At 53.4% G+C, this 13,940-nt stretch overlaps 1 protein-coding gene and 1 long non-coding RNA gene across 3 annotated transcripts in view; one reads left to right on the forward strand and one right to left on the reverse strand.

Moving 5' to 3' along the window:
- The window catches only part of ADARB2 (adenosine deaminase RNA specific B2 (inactive)), a 418,115-nt gene that overhangs the window by 320,442 nt on the left and 83,733 nt on the right, over window positions 1-13,940 (forward strand). The gene's annotated exons all lie outside the window — the stretch shown is intronic.
- LOC109273808 (uncharacterized) lies at window positions 10,936-13,873 on the reverse strand. The gene is made up of 3 exons (XR_002083278.2): window positions 13,514-13,873; window positions 12,560-12,711; window positions 10,936-12,159 (listed from the first exon to the last, which is right to left on the reverse strand). It is a non-coding gene; the product is annotated as an uncharacterized LOC109273808 (long non-coding RNA).

Raw genomic sequence — 13,940 nt, forward strand, 5'->3', positions numbered from 1 at the left:
AAGTAATTTGGATAGGAATCATCATAAATGCAACAGCTTTTCTTCTTAAGGAGAGTGCCCCAACCATCAAGTGTCATTTTTCTAGACCCTACATCATTGTGGACCTAGAAGATTATACTCAATTACAATGGAGCAAAGCTTTCCATAGCTGCTGTGATCTGTTTGAGTACTTCCTATTTTTCCTTCAGTAAATGGTCCCAAATGGCCAACTGCTTTAAACATCCTTTCTTGGTGTTGTTTTAATGCTTTTTTCCCCCACCTCAGTATCAGCCTAATAAACACACTGTGCTCTGTCCTCACCATCCCTCACTTGAGCTCCTCACCAAGCTCCCAAACTAACTAGTCATTATTTTCCCCAAACCAAGAACTTGAGTAGCAGGCAGTGAGAAAACCCAGCTCAAGTACTTTATAGTCTAAAGAATTAGAAAAAGTATAAGAAGACAGAGACAGAAATCGAAATCAGACTACTGTACCCCTAGTGCTGAGCCCTACACGGCACTGAGTTTTTAAAAAAGACAAAACAGTTTCCAAGAAGGACTATGCCTACCAAAGATTTTATCAAATGGGATTGAGTTCTTTCCAGCAGCAGAAAGTGAGATTTAGCACAGAACACAGGAAATCAAGTTTATGGCCCGTCCTTAATGATTTCCAGCTCTCCCGTTGCCTCTTACCAAGCTTCAGAGACTTTCATTAAAGACATAGCGAGGAATGTTGAGACCCGCACTTTTCTCTAGTGCCGAGTTATTTACAACTATCACCAGGGACCAATTTGTGTCTCCTGAGCCCAAAACTTGGGTTGCTCCGAGGAGAGAGCTGGCCAGTCTGTGTCTGCTTTGGGCTCTCATCCCATGGCCAAGAGGACACGGAACTCGCTCACCCCCCGGACTGCCCCTGCCCTCTGCTCCCCATTCCCATGGCCACTCCCACGGTGGGAAGCTGGAGTCCGTGTCACATCCTTTACCCCCCTCCTCTTGTGCTAGAGAACAGGGGCTCCTGGCCCTGCCCTGCTTCCAACCCCGGATGAAGGTCCTGGTAGCCAGGACATTCTCCCGAGAACAGAGTGTGTGTCTTTGGTCACAAGGAGCGTACTGAAACTGTAGCATCATCAGCCTCCGAGAATGGCGGGTGGTGTGATGGTCTTTGCTCACAGTGGACTTTTTCAAGCAGTGCGGATTGAGGTGCAGTCTCTGGAATGAGGGCGACTCCCCAGGGCATGCCCGCTGCCTGACCAGGGTGGGGGAGGATCTGGCGGCTGCCCCACAGATGGGAGGAAAGGCCCACGTGAATAGCACCACACAGGGAGGCCTGTAAGAGCCAACGGGATGGATTTCAGATCCAAATGAGTTATGACGGTTTTTCACTACAGACCCATCAGTCTCACAGACAGAAGTCGAAGCCAAACCTTTGTCTAAGAAGACTTGACAACCTCAGGTGCAGTCAGGACATTTAACAGTAAAACGTGCTCCCCCCCGAGAACTAACCCCAACAGTCCTGTGCTGCCACAGGGCTTGGCACGCGACACACCCACAAGGCCAATTCTCCAGAATGTTTTATCTGAGTGCCTAAAAACCAGGAAACAGGCATTTTATCATCTGCCCGCCAGCACTTCCACGTTGATGTTTTTTCCGTAGGGAATTGTTTTATCATCTGTGTCTTATTTCGTATTGCCACCTTATCATCTTCTCCCATTATGGAAAAATGAATGAATTTATAGGACCCAGCAGCCTGTCAGCAAACCTCATCTTATCTGGCGGAATGACAGTTATAAAGTCACCGAGAGAACTCCCTCTCCGCAGACGGTGGTTAAATTGTGCGTATTACAACCAGGAACTGTCCGCTACACCTCCTCTGGTCATTTTTCTCAGCCTGAGAGAGGACACTGTGCCTTCGATGGGGAGCAACCAATGACACAGAGGCCAGCCTGGGTTCCGACGCCAGCCTCCTCTCTGCGCAAAACCACCCACAGTGAAAACAACCCCTGTGTGACGCACTGCCCCTGAGTGGGCTAGTTTATCTGGACAAACTACTCCCTTCTCTCTTGTAAAAGTCAAATGCTCTCGGGAGCCCCTCCCCCTTGCTGTGTTAACAACAAGCCTGAGGCCTGCTCTGTTCTCAGAAGAAGCATGTTCGGGGGATGCCTGGGGGGCTCAGTCGGTTAGACATCCAACTTTCGGTTTCAGCTCAGGTCAGGACCTCATGGTTTGTGGGTTGGAGTCCCATTTCGGGCTCTGCGATGACAGTGGAGAGCCTGCTTGGTATTCTCTCTCTCTCTCTCTCTGCACCTCCCCTACTCCCCGCTTGTGCTCTCTCATTCCCCTGCTCATAAACAAACAAACAAATAGGAAGTATGTCTTGAACATGGGAGCCACCTGACACACTTGTGCACCGAGCACTGGGGATGAAACTCCATCTACATGTGGTTTCCATTCTGACGGCGGTGGTTGGGAAGCCCAGGCCCCCTGCGACAAGACAGCAGAGGCTGAAGAGGCAGAACCCGGGTGAGCCCCACACCCGTCGAGGGGATGGCGGCATACGGGACTGAGGACAAGCCGGAGGCTGAGAGGGAAACAGCAGTGTGAACCCCAACGCCCTTCCAGTAACCCATTCGCCAGACTGGACTGTTCCCAAGTTTGGAAAAGACAGGAACGCCTGTGGTGAGTTCTCGTCCGCAGGGAGGCTGTGATTATGACTGTCCCCTTGGAGACCTCACTGGTCCTCCCACCCGCCACAGGCCCCGGGCACCTTTTATTTCACTTTTTACCCCAATTACCATGGAGGGTTTTTCATAGGGAGAAGTCTGAGTGCACAAATCAGTACGTGGTAAGCAGCACAGGAATGACCCCGGCACCTGCCACTGAGCTCCAGAACAGGAGCATCTCTGGTGCGTCTTGTTTCCAGCAGCCTTTCCGACGTCACTCCTGATGCCCCCGCCTGAGCTCAGTCGCTCTCCCTCTGGCAGGTGGTTCACAGATTCTGCAGGGAGCGAATTCTGCAGGGAACGCCCAGGAGGTCGTGGGAAGGTGAACCCATGGTGCCGTGTGGCACCCCCACAGGCGGGTCGTGTCCTCCACCAGCCAGCTGGTACCTGTGATTGGCACCTTCAATCATGGATGGGTTTTGCTTCTGTTCTTTGCTGTGTTCCTATGAAACTCATACAGCAGTAAACGCTGGAAAATGACAAGATCTTACTTCGTCTGACAAAATTATACTATGTTCTTCACCGTCGCAAATTGCCCGGCCAGGCAGAATGCAGACGATCAGTAGCTCCAAACCCACCTGGATGGGGTGGGCCCACTGTCACTGCTAACGTGCTCGTGGATGTGCGTCATCAGGAACCCGCACTCACACCACCAGCGAGGGACCACGGAGTGGGGGGCCCTTACCACGGTGTGGCCAGGGCTGGGCAAGCACCAGGAAAACAGCAGCACCCTGTAGCCTGGGGCCGGCAGGGGTGAGGGTACAAACGGGCCCCTCGGCCCCAGGGCTGCAGCCCTGCTGGCACCACACTGCCCGCATGCCTCCCGAGGCCGGGGAGGGGCTGAGGGAAGCCCTGAGCATGCCGTGGGACTCAACTTACCCATCGTGCTGCTGCCTCCTGTACTGCACCCAAGTCTGCAGCCAGTGCCCGAGAAAGGGATATTTCCTGAGGGGTGAAGCTATTTATAGGAGGAGCCCTCCAGAGCCATTAAACCCTAAGTCATATTTACTCGGATTTTTAAAAACTTTTCCTTCCTTGGAAATAATAAAAGTATGTGAAATCCCCACCGTCCTGGGAAACCTCTAGGCCCTGGGATCACTCACAAAGCCGGCTGCCTCTGCCTGCCAGGCATTAGTGATTACGGGATATTCCACACTCCCGGTCAGGATTATGTGCGTGTGCAAGTGATGCTCAGGGAGCACGGCCTCACTGCAGGTGGAGAAGAGTTGGTACAGTCACTATTTTAAACTTATGTCCGCCTGCCTCCGTTGCCACTTCTCCTAACAAAGCCGAAAAGTAAGGCATGAGCACAAGGGAGGAAAATACAAACCACAAACATAGGCTAAAATAAAAAGTCAAGAGGAGACACACAGGCAGCACAAAGTACAGGGAAGAGGGGACTTCCACAGATGGCCTAGAAATGTGAGTATTTCGTTTTGTTTCAGCAACACCCATAAACATGACTTTCTTTCCAGCCTGAACATTGGCGGCCCAGGAGGAAATGTGCAGGGTCCTAGACTGGGGGCTTAACTGGGAGAAAAATGGCGAGGTTGAACTTTACACAGAAGCAAGCCCACACACGTGCATGTACCCATGTGTGTGCACATACATACACACATGCACATACATAGGCACACACACATGGATGCACACATGCATATACGTACGCATGCACATATATGTGTGCACGTGCACACACGTGCACATGCATGTACCCCACATGCACATATATGCACATGCACGCACATGCACACATACACAAATGTGTGTGCGCATGCACATATGCATACATGCACACACGCATGTGTGTGGGCATGTGCGCACACAAACACATGCATGCACAAATGAGCACACATGCACGTGTGTGCACATATGCACATACATGTGCATGCACACATACACATACATGCGTGCACACATACACGTGCGCGGTGCACAAATATGCACACATGCACACGTGGACACGTGCACGCACAAGCACATACATGCCCACATGTAGGCACACGGACGCACATAACACGCACATGTGCACACATGCACACACATGCGCGGGTACACACGTGCACGTATCTGCACACGTGCACATGTGTACTCAAACACCTGCAGCCTGGGCCCCAGGAGCCAGCAGTGGAGCACATCACTCATTTGCAGCAAAACGATGGGAAATCCATCATTTAACATTTCTTTTTCAGGGCTAAGTGCCATGAACTCCAGTGGGTCTGCAGCTAGTGTTACTTTCCATAAGCCCAAGTGTCATCAGGCTGGGTACTGGCTTGCTATGTCATAAAAACAGTCCCTGCCTCTTGAATCTACAGGATTGAAAGGTGCTACCGTTTGGGGGCAGAAGGCAAAGTCACACCCCTGAGTGGCAGGGACTATTCTAGATCCTACAGCAGAGAGGGGCTCCTGCAAGCCTAAGGTGAGCACAGGCCATGGACCCCCACGCCTCCCGCAGCTTGCACACGCACAGTCCCACAGACGAGGGGCTGTCACTCCAGCCGGGCCCCATACCCAGGGGCAGAGCCGCGACTCTGCCATTGTGCTTCCTTGGACACCGAACCAAGTCACCAGTGGGAAGGGATTTACTTCAGCGACAAGTGACAAGGGGGAGCATCCACGCTTTCCACTCTGAGCAAGAACGAAATTAGGAACTCTAAAGTTCATCCTGGTTGTGAAAAAAATTAAACTTTTAACATTAATTGCTCCTGAACATTTGTGAGTGCCCCAAATCCTGACATAAAAGCTTTAATTTCTATGCAAAGCAGATAGGATGATTGAGTTATAATTAAAATGGTAATTATACCCTTAATGCTCCATATTTGACTTTTCAAAAAAATGTTATGCTCCAAGAAAAGCTATTTAAAGATCAGAGGAAAATGTTTGAAAATGAATGTATTCAAGACATTTTAAATCTTTTAAAATCCAGTTATTGATTTTTACATGCTTTCAAGTGTAGTCTAAAACATTTCTTCATTTATTTTGGTCGATGGAAATAATAAAAAATCATTGGGACGTGAAAAGCTTAAATGAAGGCAATATTCTGGAGGTTGCCATATAATGTGATAAATATTTGAAGTGTTGGGGGCACAGAGGAGGGGTGTCAGCCTAAGCACGGGGCACTCTGAACCCCAGGATGGCAGGCAGGGAAGAGGCCGCTGGTGAAAGCCACCTCGGGCAGGCGGCCCCCCCCCCCCCCCCCCCGCTTCTGGCTGCCGAGGTGTCACTCTGGGCTTAAACGCTGCAAATATGACATTTCCTTTGATCCTCTATCGAGTGTTTAGAATTAAAAAGAACACCTAAAGCTATAAATCAAATGTCAGGTGCAGAAGTCTGGGGGAACCGTATCAATATTCCATGATGCATGGCCGGCCGGGGGGGGGGCTCGAGAGCTGGAGCCATGCCAACAAGGCAGCGAGGGCTTGGCGCTCGCCCAGCCCTGCGCCCTGAGCAGCAGTCAGCAAACCTGAGGAAGCGGCGAGCGGGCTGGGCAGACTTTCCTCCTACCCCCACGCCTGCTGCTTAGCTGGTGCCCATGGACCCTGCTGTCGAGCCCCCACCCGCCCCAGACCTCCTCAGCAGAGGGCTGCACCTGCGGCCGCCGAGGCAGGGAGGTGGGGAGGAGGACTCCGATGCCCCCCCTTTCTCATGGTGAGCGTGGCTGTGGCGCCTGGAGTGACAGCACGGCCAAGGAGCCGGCGCGAGCCCCACCCCAAGTCTTTCTGGGGCAGACATTCCTTTCCCCTCTCCACCTGAAGCGGGGTGAACTCTAGTCTAGAAAATGTTGTACCAACAGTGAAATAACCAAAGAGCAAAAGAGGCCCATCAAGTTTACGCTGGTCCCCACGACAGCAAAGCAGCCCAGCACAGAGCCACCCAAGGCTTGGTGGTGTGGTTGCTCCTGGAGAAACGCTGACCCTTTCCGTATCTGGGAGAAATTCCCATTGTTTCCCATTTCTGTTTGCGTGCTGATGGAAATGCCTTGTAGGGAGGCCTGTCTCAGAGGGTGTAGACAGACCCTGCGTCCCAGAGACCTCAGATCCCAGGAGGATCTGTACTCTGCACACAGCGTGCTGGCGTTCGCGGCCCTGCTAACCACAGGCTGGTGGAGGGAGGTGGAGGGAGGGTGTGGGCAGCCTGGGGAAGGGCCCTGGGGGTGGTGCAGGGGGACGAGGCAGGAAGGGCTCGGCAGTGCAGCTGGGCTAAGATGTGAGCCCGTCACCCATTGGGCCCAGCTGGGGGAACCTGGGAGGTGAGGTGACATCTTGCAAGCTGTGTTCCGTCTGGGATTTCTCCTCCTGTGAACTGAGGGGGTGGGGGGGTGCTGTGGCTGGAAGGGGGGCGTCAGTGAGAACCTCGGCTGCTTGGAGCGTGTTCAGATTTCCGGCTGTGTGGACAGGCAGGTGAGGATGGTCTGGGTGTGGTTCCTGTAATGACCACAGCTGCACCGGGTACAAAGTGGGGGAGGGGGCAGGTGAGACTCTAGAGCGTCAGGCTGGCGACAGCGGGAACCCCAAATCACCAGCGTCCCAGCCCCTCACGACCACATGTTTGGGCTTCACAGACCGTCTCCCCCTGCGTCAGTCGATGCTGAATCACCCGTGGAACATTCCAAATGACTGCTTTCCAGACCTGAGGACTCCAGAAACCTTACCAGTTAGCCAAAGACCAGTGCTGTGGCCCCCAGCGGCCTGTGCTGGCTGGAGAGAGACGGGGTGGAGGTCGGCAGGGTAGCCACGGGCATTTGGGGACTTCTGCAGACTCGGAAAGGAAGTGACACGACCAGACGTTGCTGCACAAGATTTGCACGACGTGTTTGGCCTGGGGAGCTAGGCCTCCTCACTCCCCGCTGCCCAGCTTCACCTCCTTCCTGGAGGGAGGGAAACCTGGCACCAGCCATCCACAGCTGGCCTTCCTTCCCAGAAAGCAGTCACTAAAACCGTGACCGTCCCTGCTGGATGGGGTCCCCCTGCTGGGTATGGGGATGCCTGTCTCCGCGACCTCCCCCCCACACTTTGGGGATAAGCCCTCGAGTGACACCGTCTGGTCACTGCCTGGTGAGCGTGGGTCCCGACTTGATGGGGCCCAGGGCACCTCACTGTGTTCCCTGCCCCCCCACACACAAACCCAGGTGGGGCAGAAACAGACCGGCCTCCTGCACACAGATGTTCCCTGGTGTGTGCAGGTCAGATCACTCCCTCGCAGACAAGAAGGGGCCACGCAAGTCTGGGAGGCCACACACCAGCCGTGTCCTCTCCTCTGGGATGACTCGGAGAGGCAGTCACATGCCTATCACAGCACTACACAAAATGACAAGCAACTGATAACCCTTGGTGCTTTTCACGAGCCTACAGAGACGGGTAATCCGGAGAGACATCCCAGAGAAGGTGGCCTTTCAGACCAGTTCGGATAGGTGATCAGGATGGAAACAGATAAGAGAAGCTCCTGGGCCTGCGTGGCCCCTCCCAGAGGTGACCCCTGACCCAGAGGGGACAGTGGCCAGCGCCTCTCCCGGGGACTGGGCCCGGTCCTGTAAGAAGGCGGCTGTCCCTGCTTCCAGACAGTGTGGACGCCAAAACGCACACTGCCACCCCTGCGGAAGACACAGAGAGCAGAGGTCAGAGCCTCGCGAGGGCCACCCAGGAATCTGGCGTGCAGGCTGCAGTTAGTTTTCTGTTCCATTTCACCCCCGAGTTGAATTATTGATTTTAATACTTTATTTTCACATGAGTTTATTTGAGCGACAGATGCTACTCAGGTAGCCCACGAAGCGGAAATGAGATTCTGGTAATTAAGGATTCCACCGGGGTCGAGGCACCAGCGGGGATTAGGCTGCTCAGTGGAGTGCGCACAGAGACTCTCGGGGGATTAGGACACCAACTCAATAATTTCTTCCAGTTTCTTAAATTACACTTCAGTTCTCAGGAAGGCTTAAGATCCGGCCCATTGGCTCCAGAAAGAAATTCATTTAACTTGGCTTCCGTCTTGGCAGGGAGGGGACAGTCCCCGGGGCAGGGCGGGGCCAGCGCGGATCGGAGCTCGCATGCATCCTTGCCGGGCACCTGCTATTGTGCAGGGCCAGCCTCACACACATTCCTGCAGACGCAAGAGCTACAAGGACCTTGGAGGGACACCTGGGGGTGAGCGAATCACAGAGGCTCCTCGGGGCGCCCTCGTGTGCCCAGGCCCGACCAGCAGCCCCTGTGCCTCTGGCCCAACGCCAGGTACAGGCACACAGCCGTCCCTGCAGAGCCGCCCCGGGGCACCGGGCCTGGTGTCTCAGCGTGCAAAAGGAGGCATGCCAACCATGTGCACAGACTGCGCTCATGACCAAGGCCCCGGGGACTCCGGCCCAGGCAGCTCCGTGTGGCCGCCCCAGGCCAAACTGCACACCAGAAACGCCAGAGCTCGGCCAGAGCCAAGTTGGAGCTGGACAGGCCGGTGGCAGGCAGCTCCAGGCCACTGTCCGGTCTGCCCCCTCTCCACCCTCGAGCCTCCCCCCTTCCTCTCTTTACGGAAGGCACCGGACAGGCAGCCGCACCTGCCCACGGACATGGGTGGGTAATAGCAAAGCACAGACTTAGTGCAGATCTTTTGGCCTGTGGTCACCCTTTGTCCGGCCTCCACCGCCACAGGGCACTTGCCTTCCTTTGCAGGCCCTCCCGGCAAGTCTACACTGTTGGAGGACTGGTGTAGACCTCGCCTGAGTAACTAAAACCCACATCTACTTCAGAGCACTTGTCTAAGGGATTAGGTTCAAGTATGTGACATTACCGAGCTCAGAAGTCAACTACAGCCAGATTCGTATAGTTCAACATTCAACCATGAACCTCAATCCTTTTTAATTCAAGTGACTAAAAGGTCTTTCTCCTCTTTATAGTTGTGTCTCCTCCTTCCCTGACTTCCTGAGGAGGGCAGGGGCTGGACCCAGAGAGAGCCCTGCCCCTCCCTCCTGTCCACCAAGAGGGGCCACCAGGAGCTGCCAGGAGAGGGGTCCCCAGCCTGGCGGAGAAGTCCCATCAGCCCGGCACCAGGTTAGCCCTGTTCCCAGCAGGCCGGGCACACAGTGGGCTTCAGTGGCACCTGCCAGCTGGGCTCATAATTTAACTTAGGCAGCAGATCCTTACACACGGACAAGAAGGCCTTTCTTTCCACACTGGTTCTTAGGCGTCTGTAGTTTATCAGAAGTGTTTAACATCTGATGCAGACAACGCCCCATTGAGGCCACTCTCATAGAAGTGGGGAGTCTTAGCATCCAGGAACGTGTCTCCTCGCGGGGCACTGTGGAAACCGGCAGTCATTCTAGTCTCTGTGTGCACCCTGTCCCTGGATCATACTTGTCCTCAAGCCAATCGCAGTAAGCAGGTGCGGCATGAATGAGGCAGCGAGAAATCACGGCGGGCTCTCTGGAAGCCAAGGATTAAGAAGCAGGCTAACATGGAGAAGTAAGGGTGCAAGCTGATCACGGGAACACACTGAGTTAAGACGAGAACAAAAACCGACAGAAATTAAACCACTGTGCAGAGGACAGAAGGAGCCACAGCTGGAAATCCCAAGCAGAACGAAGCATCTGAAATCAGACAGGCAGGAGCAAGTCCAAATCTGCAGAAGGAAGCGGTGGAAGGACAGAGCAACGTCATACTCAAAGCAGGAGCGCCCTGAGGGCGCCATGTGAGACAGGAGGAGGGCAGACTCCACCACAGACAAAACCCTCCCCAACGGCCCCAAATCTAGGCTGACTGCTGGGTCGTGGGCTGCCTGGAGACTGGAACTGAAGACTTCAGCCCACCTTGCCAGACCCGAAACCATGAATGCCAACACTTAGCAACAAAGAATAACGTGCAATCTAAAAAAAAAAAAAAAAAAAAAAAAGAATAACGTGCAATCTGACTGAAATCCCTGCAGTTGGCATGGCAGGCGTTGGTCCTGGTACATTTCACAAAACTCCTCAAATTCTAAATCTAAGCCAGAAACAAGCAAAAGAGCATCACCGCTTCTTGCAGCTAAATTTATCGCCCCCCATGACCACCCCCGAGAGTCTAACTGACCAGCCTCGCAGAATCCCTGTCCCAGGGATGAACCCTGGTCCGCTAATCATGCCTCATGCAGCGCAGGGATCACCTTCAGCACATGCCCAGTGATGGCTGCGCAGGGGTGCGTCGGTGGGGGGGGGGGGGGGTGGTCTATAAGTGAAAGTAAGATTGAATAGTCAAGACGAGGCTGAGATCAACCACACACTATTTAGGCAGTGGCGCCATTTTGTTTTTAATCAAGTTCATTGCTCAGTACCTTCAAAGTGATGGTGTCTGTTGATCGCCCTGTGAGTACAGAGTCCTGAACTTCCCAGAAGCAACCCAAAACTTCATTCCCTCAAGTGAAAACTACATTGTTTACTATAGGGGAGGAAGTGAATGTAGTACAGTCTAAATATCCATTAGTAAAGGAACCTCATTGTATGGAATTATTGCCCATTTTGTTTTCCCTCTAGAAAATCTCGGTCTATGGGTCTAATAAACTCTGATCCTGGCCAAAACCATCTTACAAGAAGCCACATCTACTGGCTCTAGAAAACCACTTTCATAAACTCTTCTGAGGCCGAGAAAATAAAAAGCTGGAGAAGACTATGAACCCCATGCTCTCTCTGTATCCTGTCCTTTAGAAATAGAAAAACAAAGACGGGATCTGTGGTTAGAGTTTCCCAGCCGGCTAAGAGCCCACAAAAGTAAACTGTACAGTCAAAAATTAGTGACTGGGGCACCTGGGTGGTTCAGTCGGTTAAGTATCCAACTCTTGATTTCAGCTCACGGTTTGTGAGTTTGAGTCCCACGTCAGGCCCCATGCTGTCAGCGCAGAGCCTGCCTGGGATTCCCTCTCTCCCTCTCTCTCTCTGCCCCTCCCCACTCATGCTCTCTCTCAAAATAAATAAATTAACATTTAAAAAAAATAGTTACCTGGAAGCGCAGATCCAGACAAGGAGACACCACTGCTCGCCTGTTAGAAGGGCCCAAACCCAGGCCCCCGACACCAGCACATGTTGGCGAGGACCTCGAGCCACAGCGTCTCTCAGGCACGGCAGGCGGGCACACGGACGGGGGCAGCCACTCGGGAGGACGGTCTGGTGGGTTCCTACAGGACTGAACGTACCCTCGCCACACGACCCGGCCACCGTGCCCCTTGACGTTTACTCAAATGAGTTGAAAGCTGTGTTGGTACAAAGCCCTGCCCACAGATGCGTATAGCGGTTTTATTCACAATCGCCAAAACTTGGGGGCATCGAAGATGTCCTTCAGCAGGTGCTGGATAAACAAACTTGGTCCATCCAGGCAGTGGAACAGTATTCGGCGATAAAAAGAAACGAGCTAACAAGCCATGAAAACACACGGAGGAAACTTGAGAGCGTACGACTAAGCGAGGGGCGCCGATCTAAAGAGGTTCATCCTGTGTGACTCCCACTATCTGACACCCTGGAAAAGGCAGAACGGTGGAGACGGTGAAAAGTATGAGGGATTTCTGGGAGTCGAAGGGAGGGAGGGTTGAGCAGGTGGAGCACAGGGGATTTGGGGGCAGTGAAACTGCTCTGTGTGATAACACAACGTGGACGCCTGTCCTCATACACTTGTCCAGACCCACAGTGTGTACAATGCCAAGTGACCCCAGTGTAAACCATGGACTCGGGTGATGATGACATGCCCTGTGGGTGCAGTGATTGTGAGAAATGCACCATCTGGTGGGGACACTGCCGGTGGGGGAGGCTGCGGTGTGTTGGCAGCAGTGTATGTGGGAAATGTCTATGTTACACTCACTATTGCTCTAAAACTACAAACTGTCTGAAAAATAAAGTCCACTAAGGAAAAACAGAGTTACCTGATGGTGTTGTACCAGAGCCGTCTGTGCAAACATCCATGACAGGAAATAAACTGCCAGGAATTCTGTAATGGTTCCTTAGGTGGCCTTGCATGACCCCCTCGGGGTTCTCATTATTCACCCCAGTGTTTCATCAGCCAGAGTGATGGACCCTGGGAGAGGGACAGACGATCAGAGACAGAGACACGGAGAAGGTCCTGCGCGTCTGCGTCAGGTTGGCTTTCCGGGAGATTTACGGTAGACGTGCATATTCTATATAAAATCCCACAGCTTTTGTTTTTAATAACATATACAAGCCTTCTTTGTATCACCGGTTTAGATTCTGAAGTCAATGTGTTCGATTTCAGTTAATCCCATACAGAAAACTGCTGTCACCCTCTATTGGCGGTAGCCAGAGCCAACAAGTCCGGCCTGGCCGCTAACGCTCACATCTACCAACATTCAAAAGTTAAGTGGCTCCTGTAGGAGATTTTTAATGCAGTCAAATAAATAGCTCTACGCTTTTATCTGGTATCTTTAAAACCCGGGCACGGAGTCCATAAATCTGCTGACCTGCTAAGTGGCTGCGGGAACCGGGGGCGGGAAGAAGCACTCCCCGGTCCTCGCTCTTAAGGAGAGAGGAGAGACGCGGGCTTTCCCGGCAGCAGTGCTTCCCGGGACCGGGGCGAGCGCCCACCAGAGTCGGTGGTTTTAAATGGAGGTGATGGCACACGGTAGGTCCGCAAGTCTCGCAAATTTTCTGACACCTGTGCTCTGCGGGAAGTGTCACCACAGCAGGGAAAGGACCACCCTCGGACAAGAGGGAAGGGGTGGCAGGAAGGAAAACGGAGTGTCCACGGTGCGTGGCCACCCCCGGCCCCCCAGTAATCCAGACACCCGAGCCTCCGTGTGTGAGGCCATTCCCACCCCACTGTTTACATAGCGACTCTTGATCTCTGTCGGGTTTCTGCTTACCTGCCTGCTGGTCTCGGGGTCCTTCCCCGACCCCCGAATTGTTATGTCCCGCCGGGCAGCTCCTGCCTTCCCTTCTAAACACGGAGCACACGTGACAGCACTCTTCCGCTTGGCTTGGCGGAGTGGCTGAGGAGGGTGGCCATCCATCACTGAGTAAATAACAGCATTGACAGGAGAGGCCGTGTGGCCCTGGGATGCCGGACGCGGTTTTCTCCTCCACGCCTGTCACGTGTGTCCTGTTTCTTCCAGCACAGCCTTCTGTATCTGTGTTCAGCTGCCCTGTGGTCGGCTGGCCACCTCCCCTCCAGGCTCCCTCAAGGTCGATGTGTTTTGTACACGTGTCACTGTCCAGAAAGGACAGGGGTCCCTTCTGACACCCAGCACGGTGCAGGGCACATGAAGGAATCAAGGCATGGATGCTCCGTTT

This window comes from Panthera pardus, unplaced genomic scaffold (genome assembly GCF_024362965.1).
Source record: "Panthera pardus isolate Hobbes unplaced genomic scaffold, ASM2436296v1 HiC_scaffold_6, whole genome shotgun sequence".
In the NCBI taxonomy this organism is placed as follows: domain Eukaryota; kingdom Metazoa; phylum Chordata; class Mammalia; order Carnivora; family Felidae; genus Panthera; species Panthera pardus.